Raw genomic sequence first — 12,111 nt, 5'->3', positions numbered from 1 at the left:
ATTTCTATAAGTACAATTACACATAAAAATAGCTTTTGCTTGTATTTTTAATCCAGTCTGAAAAATAGCATTTTTCACAGCGATGGCTGACAGATCTGCTGCCAGATATGTCTCATTTAGTATTTTATTACAGTGTTACAGGTATTTTCTGCATGCTCTGATGGCTTAGGCTGTGTTAGGTTTGGAGCAGTGGTTAGTATGAATTCTTCAGTACTTTTTATATTATATTCTTCTTCATCATTCGGCTGCTTCTGTTAGGGGTCACCAAGGTGGATCATCGATCAGCAGAATGATAGGTAGTGGAGGTTTTACAATGCCGAGTTGCCAGCCCAGTGCCCAATCTACACAGAAAGCACACATGTGCAAACACTCACACCTAGGGCCAATTTGAGAAAGTCCAATCCACCTACCACATGTCTTTGGAATGTGGGAGGAAATCAGAGCACCTGGAGGAAACCCACGCGACTGCAAGGAGGGCATGCAGACTCCACACAAAAGCTCATCAGCAGAGAATCAAACTGAAGAATGTCTTGCTGTGAGGCAACAGTGCTAATCGTTGCACCATATAAACCTGCTTAAAATTGCATTATAGTGCCTTTTTGTTTACCTTGCTACTGTTTTTTCCCCTGTTCTTTGAGTCTGAACCAGCCCCCATTGAGGCATAAAGCTTAACATTTCTGAAATTCTAACTACAGGACTTATGGTGTAATTTGAATTTTTCCCCAACCCTCTCATACTCTTCTTGTTAGGGTTTTAAAAGGTTGTGTCTCAGGTATCTGCTCCTTATGGTAATTTAAATTCCAAAGTCCCCCCCTTTCATTTCTTTTGTCTGTGGTGTAACTTATTTAAGTACTTTCTCACTCATTGTTTTCCATATATCCATTGTTGTGTTAGCTTTTACCTTAAATGAAGACAAGACAAATTTTCCTCCCTTTCAGTGGTATTTAATACACGTGTGGGAGCCTCATGGAAAGTACCAGGGAGACTCTCAGAACAAAGGAATGCATAAGCTTATATACTGGTAATACTGTTGACAACACAAAAATATAAACTGGACCAATTAGATCAGTACAAAAGACAATTAACCAATCAGTGGTTTACCCGTAGGCTTAAAGCAATTCACATTATTACATCTCTAGGCAGAAAAAGAAAATCGGATGCACTTCCATATAAGGTACATTTCCTGCTTTCAAGCAGGCTCTTGTTTTTAATTCCTTTTCCACTATTCAGTTTACTCAGAGTTCACAGTACAAAGGCCATCTTAATGAAAGCAGATTGTCATGTACTCAATTTCCTTAAACACATGCTTTGGCCGTTCATATTCTACACCATAATACTAATTGCCCACTCAGCAAACCAGTATTGCTCTTGAAAAAACCTCTCTTACTTCAGATTGTCACCTGGTCATGTTTCTCTGAGCTCCCATCTGCTTGGCACCCTCACTGTCAAATCTTAGCACAATCTAACCTCGTCTAGTGCTAAACAACAGAGACCATCCAAGGAAACCTCTGTATAACCCAAACCACAACCTATACTTACCCACCCAAATACAAATCCAACATGGATATGCAATTTCCAAATGTTTCCATAGCCAGCTTGGTTGATTAGGTATAGGCATCCTGAGACAATGTAACAATTGTCTCATGTTCACAAGCACCATTTAATCTTTAAGAAAACAAACACAATATGCAGAGATGCACTTGCACAATTTCACTGGAGGCAAAAATCTCACATACAAGTTGGTCAAGAGCACACACCACACACTACATCCACAACACCTAGTATGCACCACATACAGTTTCCACCATGCACACACACACACACACACACACACACACACACACACACACACACACACACACACACACACACACACACACACACAGACCAGCTTATGCTGAGGCCCTAAAAAAACAGTCTTCCTAAATCTCGAATATCTCATATGCTTTTAAACGATAATGTCTCTTCTCAGCAATCTCTAAAGCATTCACCAAAAGCAACACCAAGCACCACACATATACTCCTACACCCAGTGGACACCCAAGAGCAAATGCTATAGGCTATCAACACATTATCCAGGACTGTTGTCACAGCGGACCCCACTGTATAGCACACAGATATGAACAAGGAGAAGATCATTACTTATCTGAGCCAGGATCCATCAAGTTGTCATGCATTCAAGTCACTGCACTACAAGTCCCAGTATGAGTCTAGCATAGTCCATGTGAGAGTTAATGACTTTAGACAAACGTCACTGCACTATATGAAGGGACACAGTGTTGATCTCTCTATCTCTCTAAATATGTGTCTCAGGCAGGTATGTGCTTTGCATTGAGCAGCATTCTACCTTCACCAAGGATGATGCCACAGTATGAACAAAAGATGACTGAATTCAATAATTGGCCTAGATTCTTATGTCTTTCCAGGGGATTTGGTATTTGTCAGCATGGAAGGACATGCTTAACAGACCACATTGCTTTCCAAAGATGGTCTGCACCTGTCTCCCCTGGACTTCTAAGCATTGGCTAAAATGTTATCCACACCCTTTGAGCCTTTTTTAGGCAATGCCAAATTGACAAACCTACCAGCATAGCAAATAAAACCCAAAGAAACTTAAAGGTGTTACTGCTCAATGTTTTGAGCTCTCCTCATCCTGCAGAATATAGACATATGTGTCTTTACTGAGACATGGTTTACATTTGCAGAAAGTACTCCAGCAGTGCAAGACCTCAGTGCCTTCCACACATTTAAACCATCAGACAGATAAAAAAGATGGAGGAGTCTCAATAATATTAGCAACAACACAATTCTATGTTGGTTAAATAGGAAGATGTCCTTGAATTTATCTAGATGCAAATCTCCATAGACAAAGTGCCATACAATAGCCTATCTAGCTATAGGTCACCACGTAACCCTAGAATCCCACAGTTCATAATTAGACCTACTGGAGACCCTCACCATTAAACCAAATACCATATTCATGGCAGTCTTTAATTACCATTCTATAGACTGGGAAACATACACTGCCTCATGTTTGCAGGTACAGTATCCTTGACCAGATAGTACTCAAACCTAGCAGAGGTTCAAACATACTGGAGCTGCTACTCACCAATATAGGAGAGTGCTGCAAGCCTCCCTCCAACCCTTCAGGTGTCATACTCACAGGTGAGGTTGGACCACAAAGCTGTCTCCTTCTAAATAAAAATCAACTCATTAACCCCGGCAAACCCTGTAAAAGGTAGGAACTATTTCAAAGCAAACAACACTCTGTTAAGTGATAGTGTATCAAAATTCAGTTCTACTCCCAACTCTCAGTTCACAACAACCTATGTAGAAGTGTTCACAGAGACTCTATACAACCATATAAATGGATGTGTAGAGGCTGCTGTACCTACTCGAAGTAAGCCCAAAACAAACCACTCTGATGGAATCCTTACCTTAATAGGGTATATAACAAAGGGAAAACAGTCATGGCTAAAATTAGGAAGAATAACTCCCATAATGATTGGAACTGATTAATTAAACTAAACAGGAAACTAAGAAGAATAATTAAGTCCAACAAGGCCAAATATGAGGTCAAGATAGCCTCACAGGCTAAAGACAGCCACTAGACCTTCTATAGCTGTATTAGAAACATCAAAGGCAGCACACATCAGTGTGACAAACTGGTGGTTACTGAGCAGACTGACATAGCGAATTTGCTGGCTGACAAATTCAGCTCAAACTTCACCTCCCCACTCCCTCCACCTCCCTCCGTGAAATACCTGCTAACGTAATTGTTCCCAGTAATTAACAGGGAGTAGGTCCTAGAAAGAAATGATCTCTATGGCCAAAAACACAGCTTCAATGTGTCCCAACAATATCCCAGGATGCCCAATAAATAGTTGGAAACATGAAATATCAGGACCACTTCAGTCACTTTTCAACTGCACCCTTAAAGTCTGCTTTGTCCCACAAGAATGGAGGACTGGAATGTCTGTCCCATTTCTCAAGGGTGGGTCATTATCCAGCTATGGAAACTATAGACCCATTAATCTGACTAGTCTAATATGCAAAGCCAGGGAATGAGTTATCATGGAAATGATCAAGAAAGACATATGCAGCCTTCAGTCACTGGACCAACCTAGTTTTGCTTTGTCAAGGGAAAATCATGCTTACTAAACCTGGTTACCAAGGCAATGGAAGAGGGAAAAATGGTGCATACCACCTTCCTGGACATGAATAAGGCATTCAATGCAATACTCCACTCGGGAATAGTTGACAAACTCATTGAACTGGGCATAAACCCCTACATAATCCACTGTATTGCCAACTGGCTCACAGACAAGACCCAGGAAGTCTGGATTAGTGATACCATGTCCACTTACAGACTGGTCATTACTGGGGTACTTCAGGGCTCCATGCTGGGATTGCCCCTAGTTGGTATCTACTTCTTTGTCATAAAGCATTTGTCAAGGGCCTTTGACTGACCAAGTTCACAGATGACTGCAGACATGGGAGCTCTCACAGAGTCTCCCCTTGACACATACTGCTTACAAGACATTCAAACACAGACAAATGACTTGTACCAAATTCACGGACTAAACCTGAATGCCAAGAAATGCATTAATAATTCCATTTTGGGAAAACTGACACCCAGGCTAAGTACTCCATCAATAAGACACCATTAAGAGTTGACCCAGTAGTTAGGGATCTGTGAACATATGTAAGCAGTAATCTGGACTTTGATCAACATGTAGTCAAGGTAGTATGAAAATCATTCTATGTCACCCAACTTGTAAGTAAGGGCATGGCATCCAGGTCCAAGAAAGTCATAGTGCCACTCTGTTTGGCCCTTATCAGACCCATCATTGAGTATAATGCCCCCTTTGGCATGTACCTGACCAAACATATGCAATATCTGGAATGCTCGCAAAGGTTCCTTACCAGGAGAATCCAGGGTATAAACACATTGTCTTATACAGATCAGCTGTATGCCTAACATGCAAGGGATCCTTGGACCCAGCTTTGATGGTCCTTTTGCACATCCAAAAAAACAAACAGCATCAGAAGCACTAGATCCAATGATTTAATTTTTTTTGTGACATAAATAACATATGCTAGCAAGACAGATATGTGTCTCAAGGGATCCCAATGCTCTGTAATAGGTTTCCCCTCCATGTGAAAAAGAGTCCATCCCTAATCCTATTTAACTGTCAGCTTGATGGATGGGAAATCAGAAATTCACCCCGGTGTGACACCCATGTCTCTGATAGCCAGATGTAGACAGTAATGCCTAAACTAACATACCGTGCCATAACCTCTCGAAACTTCCTAACATAACTCTCCTAATGAATGTCCATGATACATATGGACACAATTGGGCTGGATTGCATGGATAGGCTTAAAAAGGCCTTTGTGGTTGTTAGCATTGTATATAACTATGAACCTATGAACTAAGATCATCATAATTAGTTAAGTGGACATGCTAAAAAATTGCAGTTGTTTCTTTGCCTAGCACCTGTGAGTGAAATATCTAATTCTGAGCAGCATGTTAGGCATCAGGACTTCACCTCTGACTATAGGCACCGATCATTCTGTCTGAATGGCTCATTACATTAGTTTTATAACAGGCAGCCTGCATGATGATGCTGTCAGTTCAAGGCTGACAAGAATTTAGATACTAACAGGCTTGTTAAATTCATGAGTATTTTGGGACCAACTGCTATATTTCATTTAAATGTACCAGTATCAAACTAGTAAAAAGTTCATTTTTTTGTTTTTTAATTGTATTTGTATTTCACCTACTCTTGTTACCATATTCTCTAAGCACATTTATTTTATTTTGTTTCTTTCTATTTCTTTTACTGTTATGTGCAGCTGAAAAATGATCTGCACGCATATGGAAAACATGATGTTCTTCTTGTTTCACTGTTGCAGTCATTACATTTGGGTAATCTCCTGGCAGGTTGCCCTCAGTCGGCCTGAATATCAAAGTCTTGTGCCCTGTGTCAGTTGCTGTCTCCTCTTCCATGACGTCAGGTCATCAGGGGTATAAAACATGCAGCCGACGCCATTTTCTTCAGTCTTTCTTGCTGAGCGGTGCCCGAAGCAGAAGCAGTTCGCAAGTGCTGGTCGGCCAATTCCTGAAATTTTCGCATTCGAGTTTCAGAACCGAAGTCTTTAATTAAAGTTAAGTACCCCATTGGGGAAACTTTTTCTTGCTCCATGCTGATGTCAGTAAAAGTTAATAATTGCATTACTTGTGGGAAGCAAATACCTCATAAGGATTTCCATTTGTACTGTATTCCTTGCCTAGGCCCAGATCATAACGTGCCTTGCTGTCAGTTTTGTGCTAGATTTAACCAACGCACTATTAAGCGTCGGTATATCTTTGCTTCAAAATATTTTGGAAACAGATTTAACTACCCTGAAATGTCGTGGGATAGCAATCCGACTACTGGAGTTTACAAAAAACACAAAGAAAAGGACAGAGACAGACCGTCGAGGTCCAAAACCGACAACTAAGCTTCTCCTAAGCCAGTCACCAGTACTCAGTGAGGTGCTTTCACAGCCCCTGATACCCTCTACTTTCGAGCTGCAGGCCTCTACCGAGACCCATGTGGAGTCCAGCATGCCATGAGATTCTCGAAGTATTGTACCCGCAGATGTCTCTCCCTCAGATGGGTCTGGAGCCACTGAGCAGGCACTGGCTTCTGAGGGTGTTTTCAGGCCTCAGCATTTATATATAAAACCGACGACAGCTTCAAAAACAGAGACAAAAGCAACTTCTAAGGCTAAAAAAACAATGCATGATCCAAGTGCTCAGGCCTCTATGCCCTAAAAACAGATGATCAAAATGGCTGAAGACTTAATTACCTTGATCAGGGGTTCCCAACCCCCGATAAGAGGCCTAGGCAAGACACTGATTATGAATCTTTAGATCAGGTTTCTATTTCTTCTGATTCCTCTTCTGTTCAGGAATTTTCTATACCACCCTATGAGGATTCAGATGCAGAGGAATCCATCCCATCTGCATCTTCTCCTGACGATTATTCTTTTGGAGAAATCTTGCATACTTTGAGGGAACATTTTCATTGGGATAGTCAAGATTTTTCAGAATCAAAAAAGAGGCTTAGGGATTTCCTTCTTCTTCCTCAACATAGGCCTTTGGCCATACCTCCTGTATTAGACATTGTTGATGATGTGTTTTCGGAATCAAGCATGGCTCCAGATTCCCTAACTCCAGCTCCTAGCAAGCCAGACAGATATTACAGGGTTCCTGACTCCCACAAATTTTTATTCAAAAACCCTGCTGCTGACCCTGAAACTATCTCACAGGGTCCCAAATGTGTAAAGGCCTCAACAGCTAATCCTAACCCCTCTGATAGAGATTCCAGGGCGCTGGATAGATGGGGAAGAAAGTTTATATGTCTACAACCTTGGCAATCAGGGCCTTAAACTACCAGTTTCATATGCTTAAATATCAACAGCATGTTATGGGATTATTGAAACAGAAAATGATGTTGATTTCTAAATGTGCAGAAAATAAAGAATTACAGGAATAATTGCATGCAGCAGAACAGGTTGGAAAGTATACTTTGCAATGTGGTTTTGATTCCTTGGAGGTCTCCTGCAGGGCCGCAGTTACTGGATCTGTGATTAGAAGGCATGCCTGGCTCAAGCAGCAAAATTTGCCTGATCATGTTAAAGCTAAATTGTTGGATGCACCTTTAGAGCATGATACTCTGTTTGGTAATAGGGCAGAAGAGGTTTCAAAGAAAATAGAAGACAAAGCTAAGTCTATGCAAACTGTAAAAGACTTCTTACAAGTGCAGCCACCAAGATTCAGTAGACACACTGACCTATAAAAAATTGGTCCTTTCCTGTGTCTGACAGAGCCTCACGGGGCTCAAAAGGCTCCAGATATCAATCACAGGGTTTTTACAGGTCAAAGCAATGGGGTGCCTCTACCTCCAAATCTGGAGAAAACAAAGCACAATCCTACGGTAAACAGTCTCAATGACTTCCCTCTACCATCACCAAGCACTTATCTTTTGGCAGCCCCCTTAGGGGGAAAAAGTACAGTTTTGTACCTACCATAAATGTAGATGTTCGAAGATCCACATTGCTGCAGTCCTTACACTTGGGTAGTCCGCTGTCCTCGGTCGGCCCGAATATCAAAGTATAAGGCTGACGTCGGTCAAGGCGCATTTGACTGACATCAGGACGTCAGGGTACAAATGCGCATGACCGGCGTCATATCCTTAGTCTTTTCTTGCCCCAGATGTCAGAAGACCCTAAAAATAAAGGTCAAAACCAAAAAACAGCAAAGAACCAACCAACCACCCTTGCACTAACTATATGTACAAAATATATACAATATACACAATATGTACAACCCAACCCACACAACCACCTCTAACTGCAGAGGGGAAGGAGGGAGGGAAAATTGGACTGCAGCAATGTGGATCTTCAAACATCTACATTTATGGTAGGTACAAAACTGTACTATGTTCTTCATCTCACATTGCTGCAGTCCTTACACTTGGGTAGAATCCCAAAGCAGAGGTAAGGGAGGATGGCTAACTACAAGGAAGCAGGAGCTGCCAAAATGCCCTGCAAAACAGCAGTGGCAAAACCAGCCCTGGATTTAGAGTAAAGTGGCAGGTGATAATGCCTAGAGAAAGTATGCACTGAACTCCAAGTAGCTGCCTCCAAAATATCCTTGGTTGCCACTCCCCTCAAAAAAGCTGTTGAAGTGGCAGTAGCCCTAGTGGAATGAGGCCTAATCCCAGCTGGAACTTCTTTGCCATGATGGGAATAACAGAAAGCAATGCAAAACCCAATCCACTTAGAAATAGTTTGTTTTGACACAGGCTTGCCCTGAGAACTCAAAGCAAAAGAAACAAACAACTGCTGAGACTGCCTGAACCCTTTAGTTCTGTCCAAATAATAACGCAACTGCCTGTGTACATCTAAAGTGTGCAAAATCTTTTCCCCTTTATTTTGGGGACTTGCATAAAAAGTAGGTAAATGAATAGTTTGGTTTAAAGCCACACTAGAAACCACCTTAGGCATAAAGGAAGGATTAGTACGTAATGATACCCTATCCTTATGGAAAATCAAGAAAGGCTCAACCGCCATAAGGGCCTGCAATTCAGAAACCCTTCTTGCAGAGGTAATTGCCAACAAAAAAGCAGTCTTCCATGATAAATATTTCAACTCAGAAGTAGCTGCAGGCTCAAAAGGTTGTAGAGTGAGTTTCTCCAACACAAAATTGAGATCCTAAGCAGGAGCAGGAGCCCTTCGTGGGGGTCTTATATTCTTTGCCCCTCTAAGAAATTGCTTGAACAAAGGATGAGAAAACAATGGTGGGTCACAATCATAGTGAGCCGAAATTGCTGCAGCATGAACCTTAATAGAAGAGAAAGACAAACCTTTGTCCAATAACTCAGTTAGATATTGAAGAGCCACACTCAAATTAGGCCCAGAAACATCAAAATCTTTTGCTGCACTCCAAAATAAAAATCTCTTCCATTTATCTGCGTACACTTTCCTTGTACTAGGCCTTCTAGCTTCCAAAATCACATTCAAAACTTGTTGCGGAAGTTGAGACCCTCTATGGTTCAAAACAGAATATGCCAGGCTGTTAGGTGAAGAGAGTGAAGCTTGACATTCAGCAAATGGCTGTCCTCCTGTGACAACAGGTGTGGAATCAAAGGCAAAGGCCATGGAGGCTTCCGTACCAGACTTCTCAATAATGGGTACCAGTGCTGTCGAGGCCAATCTGGAGCTATTAAAATCATCCTTGGCTTGTCCTGTCTGACCTTTAGAAGTACCTTTGGGAGGAGAGGCAGAGGAGGAAAGGCATACACATGAAGATTGCTCCAATTGAAAGAAAGAGCATCCACTCTCCAAGCTGTGGGATAAAACCTTTTTGTGCAAAACTTTGGCAGCTGATGGTTCAGTGGAGAAGCGAACAGATCTATGTCTGGAGTTCCCCATGACACTGTCAATTTCTGAAATACATGAGGATCCAATTTCCACTCGTGGGGATCCATAATTCGTCTGCTCAACACATCTGCTAAGGAGTTCTGTGCTCCTGGCAGAAACCTTGCCTGAAGATTGAGCTGTAAACTGAGAGCAGTCTCCCACAAAATCATTGCTTGCCTGCATAGAGGATAAGAATGCGTTCCCCCTTGCTTGTTGATGTACCACATGACAGTTGTGTTGTCTGTTAGAATCAACACCTGCCCTGGCAGAAGTAATTCCTTGAAAGCTATTAATGCAAACTGGACTGCTAACATCTCCTTCATGTTGATATGTAGATGTTGTAGTCTGACAGGCCACTTGTTTTGTATCCACTTTCCATTTAGATGAGCTCCCCAAGCTTTGTCTGAGGCATCTGTCGTTAAAATCTGACTCGCCTCTGGCCGGGTCACAGAGAGTCCCTTGTTTAGGTGACATTCCTGAGCCCACCATAAAAATTCCTTTTGAATGCAAGGTATTATTTGAATGACAGTGTCCAGATCCTGGCAGTGCTGTGTCCATACATTTTTGAGATACCATTGTAGCTTCCTCATATGCAGTTTGGCATTGGGAAGCACCAGAATACAAGATGCCATGAACCCTAATGCTTGAAGGACTGTCCTTGCAGTCAGCACGGACTGATGAGATAGTTGATGGAAGTAAAGGGATAGACTCCTTTGTTTGTCTGGGGTTAAAAAGGCCATCTGGGATGCTGTATTCAGTCTCACACCCAGAAAGCACATGTCCTGAGAGGGTACTAGACTGGACTTTATTTCGTTCACAGAATAACCTAGGCATCTTAGCACTGCTATCACATATTCCAAATGATGAAGAAGCTCTTCCCTTCCTTGAGCCAGAATCAGGCAATCGTCCAAATAAGGATATATTTGTATTCCTTTTAGCCTGAAGAAAGCTATCACTGGAGCCAGAACTTTCGTGAACCCTCTGGGCGCAGTAGATAAGCCAAAGGGCAATGCAGAGAACTGATAGTGAGAAGTCCCAGCTCGAAAACGCAGATACTTCCTGCAACTTAGTCTGATAGGAACATGAAGGTAAGCCTCCTTGAGATCCAAAGTTACCATCCAATGATCTTTGCCCAGCAGAGGTAGAAGCTGCTGCAACGTCAACATTTTGAACTTGGGAATGTCCAGATAAGTGTTGAGGATAGATAAATCCAAAATTGGTCTCCACGTGTTCCCCTTCTTTGGTACTAGGAACAGGCGAGAATAAAATCCTAGGCCCACTTCTGGCATAGGGACCGGCTATATGGCCCCTATTTGGAGCAACAGAGAAACCTGCTTGTGAGCCTCTATTCTTTGTTGAGGAGGAACGTCTGGCATGCCCTTGAAAGGAGGCAAGGTATGGAAATAAAACCTGTAGCCGTGGTGTATGATATCCAATACCCATCTGTCTTGGGTAATTAAACTCCAATTTTCTTTGAAAAGTGCCAACCTTCCTCCCAAAGGTGCTGCCAGACAAGAAGGCTCTGGCAGCTGAAAAGGTAGGTCATTGGGTCTGTTTACGAAAGGACTGACCCCTGCCCTCACCTGAAGACTGTGCAGGAGAACTCCCTGTTCTAGGCCTGAAAGAGCCCTGAGCTCTACCCCTACCACGTCTAGATCTACCCCTAGACTGGGAATCATAAGAAGGATATGTCCACCCCTTAGTAGGCCAATTTCTACTAAACTTTGGAGGCTGGACCTGCAAAAAATCTTTAACAGTCTGCATAGACTTAGCCTTGTCCTCCATTTTCTTTAAAACTGTCTCAACAGGAGGACCAAACAACACGTCAGATTGTAAAGGAGCATCTAAAATCCTCGTTTTAACATGATCAGACAAATTCTGATCCCGTAGCCAGGCATGCCTGCGAAGAACTGACCCAGTGGCAGCCACCCTAGACGAGGCCTGTACAGCATCAAAACCACATTGCAAAGAATGCTTACCCACCTGTTCAGAAACATGCACTAAATCTTGCAACTCTTTACAATCAATACCTACCGCCAGAGCATCAACCTTAGACTTTAATTGTGAAAGGAGATAATTCTGGTATTTCAACATGTGAAACTGGCAATTCAAAGCCCTCATAGCCAGAGTGGAAGA

At 42.3% G+C, this 12,111-nt stretch overlaps 1 protein-coding gene across 1 annotated transcript in view; it reads left to right on the top strand.

Annotated features, from left to right (window-relative positions):
* Positions 1-12,111, top strand: part of LOC122812080 (gamma-aminobutyric acid type B receptor subunit 1-like) — a 4,315,174-nt gene that overhangs the window by 2,200,839 nt on the left and 2,102,224 nt on the right. The gene's annotated exons all lie outside the window — the stretch shown is intronic.

The sequence above is a fragment of the Protopterus annectens genome, chromosome 9.part0 (genome assembly GCF_019279795.1).
Source record: "Protopterus annectens isolate FY-2018-M chromosome 9.part0, PAN1.0, whole genome shotgun sequence".
Lineage (NCBI taxonomy): Eukaryota > Metazoa > Chordata > Ceratodontiformes > Protopteridae > Protopterus > Protopterus annectens.
This window is presented reverse-complemented; position numbering and strand designations above follow the sequence as displayed.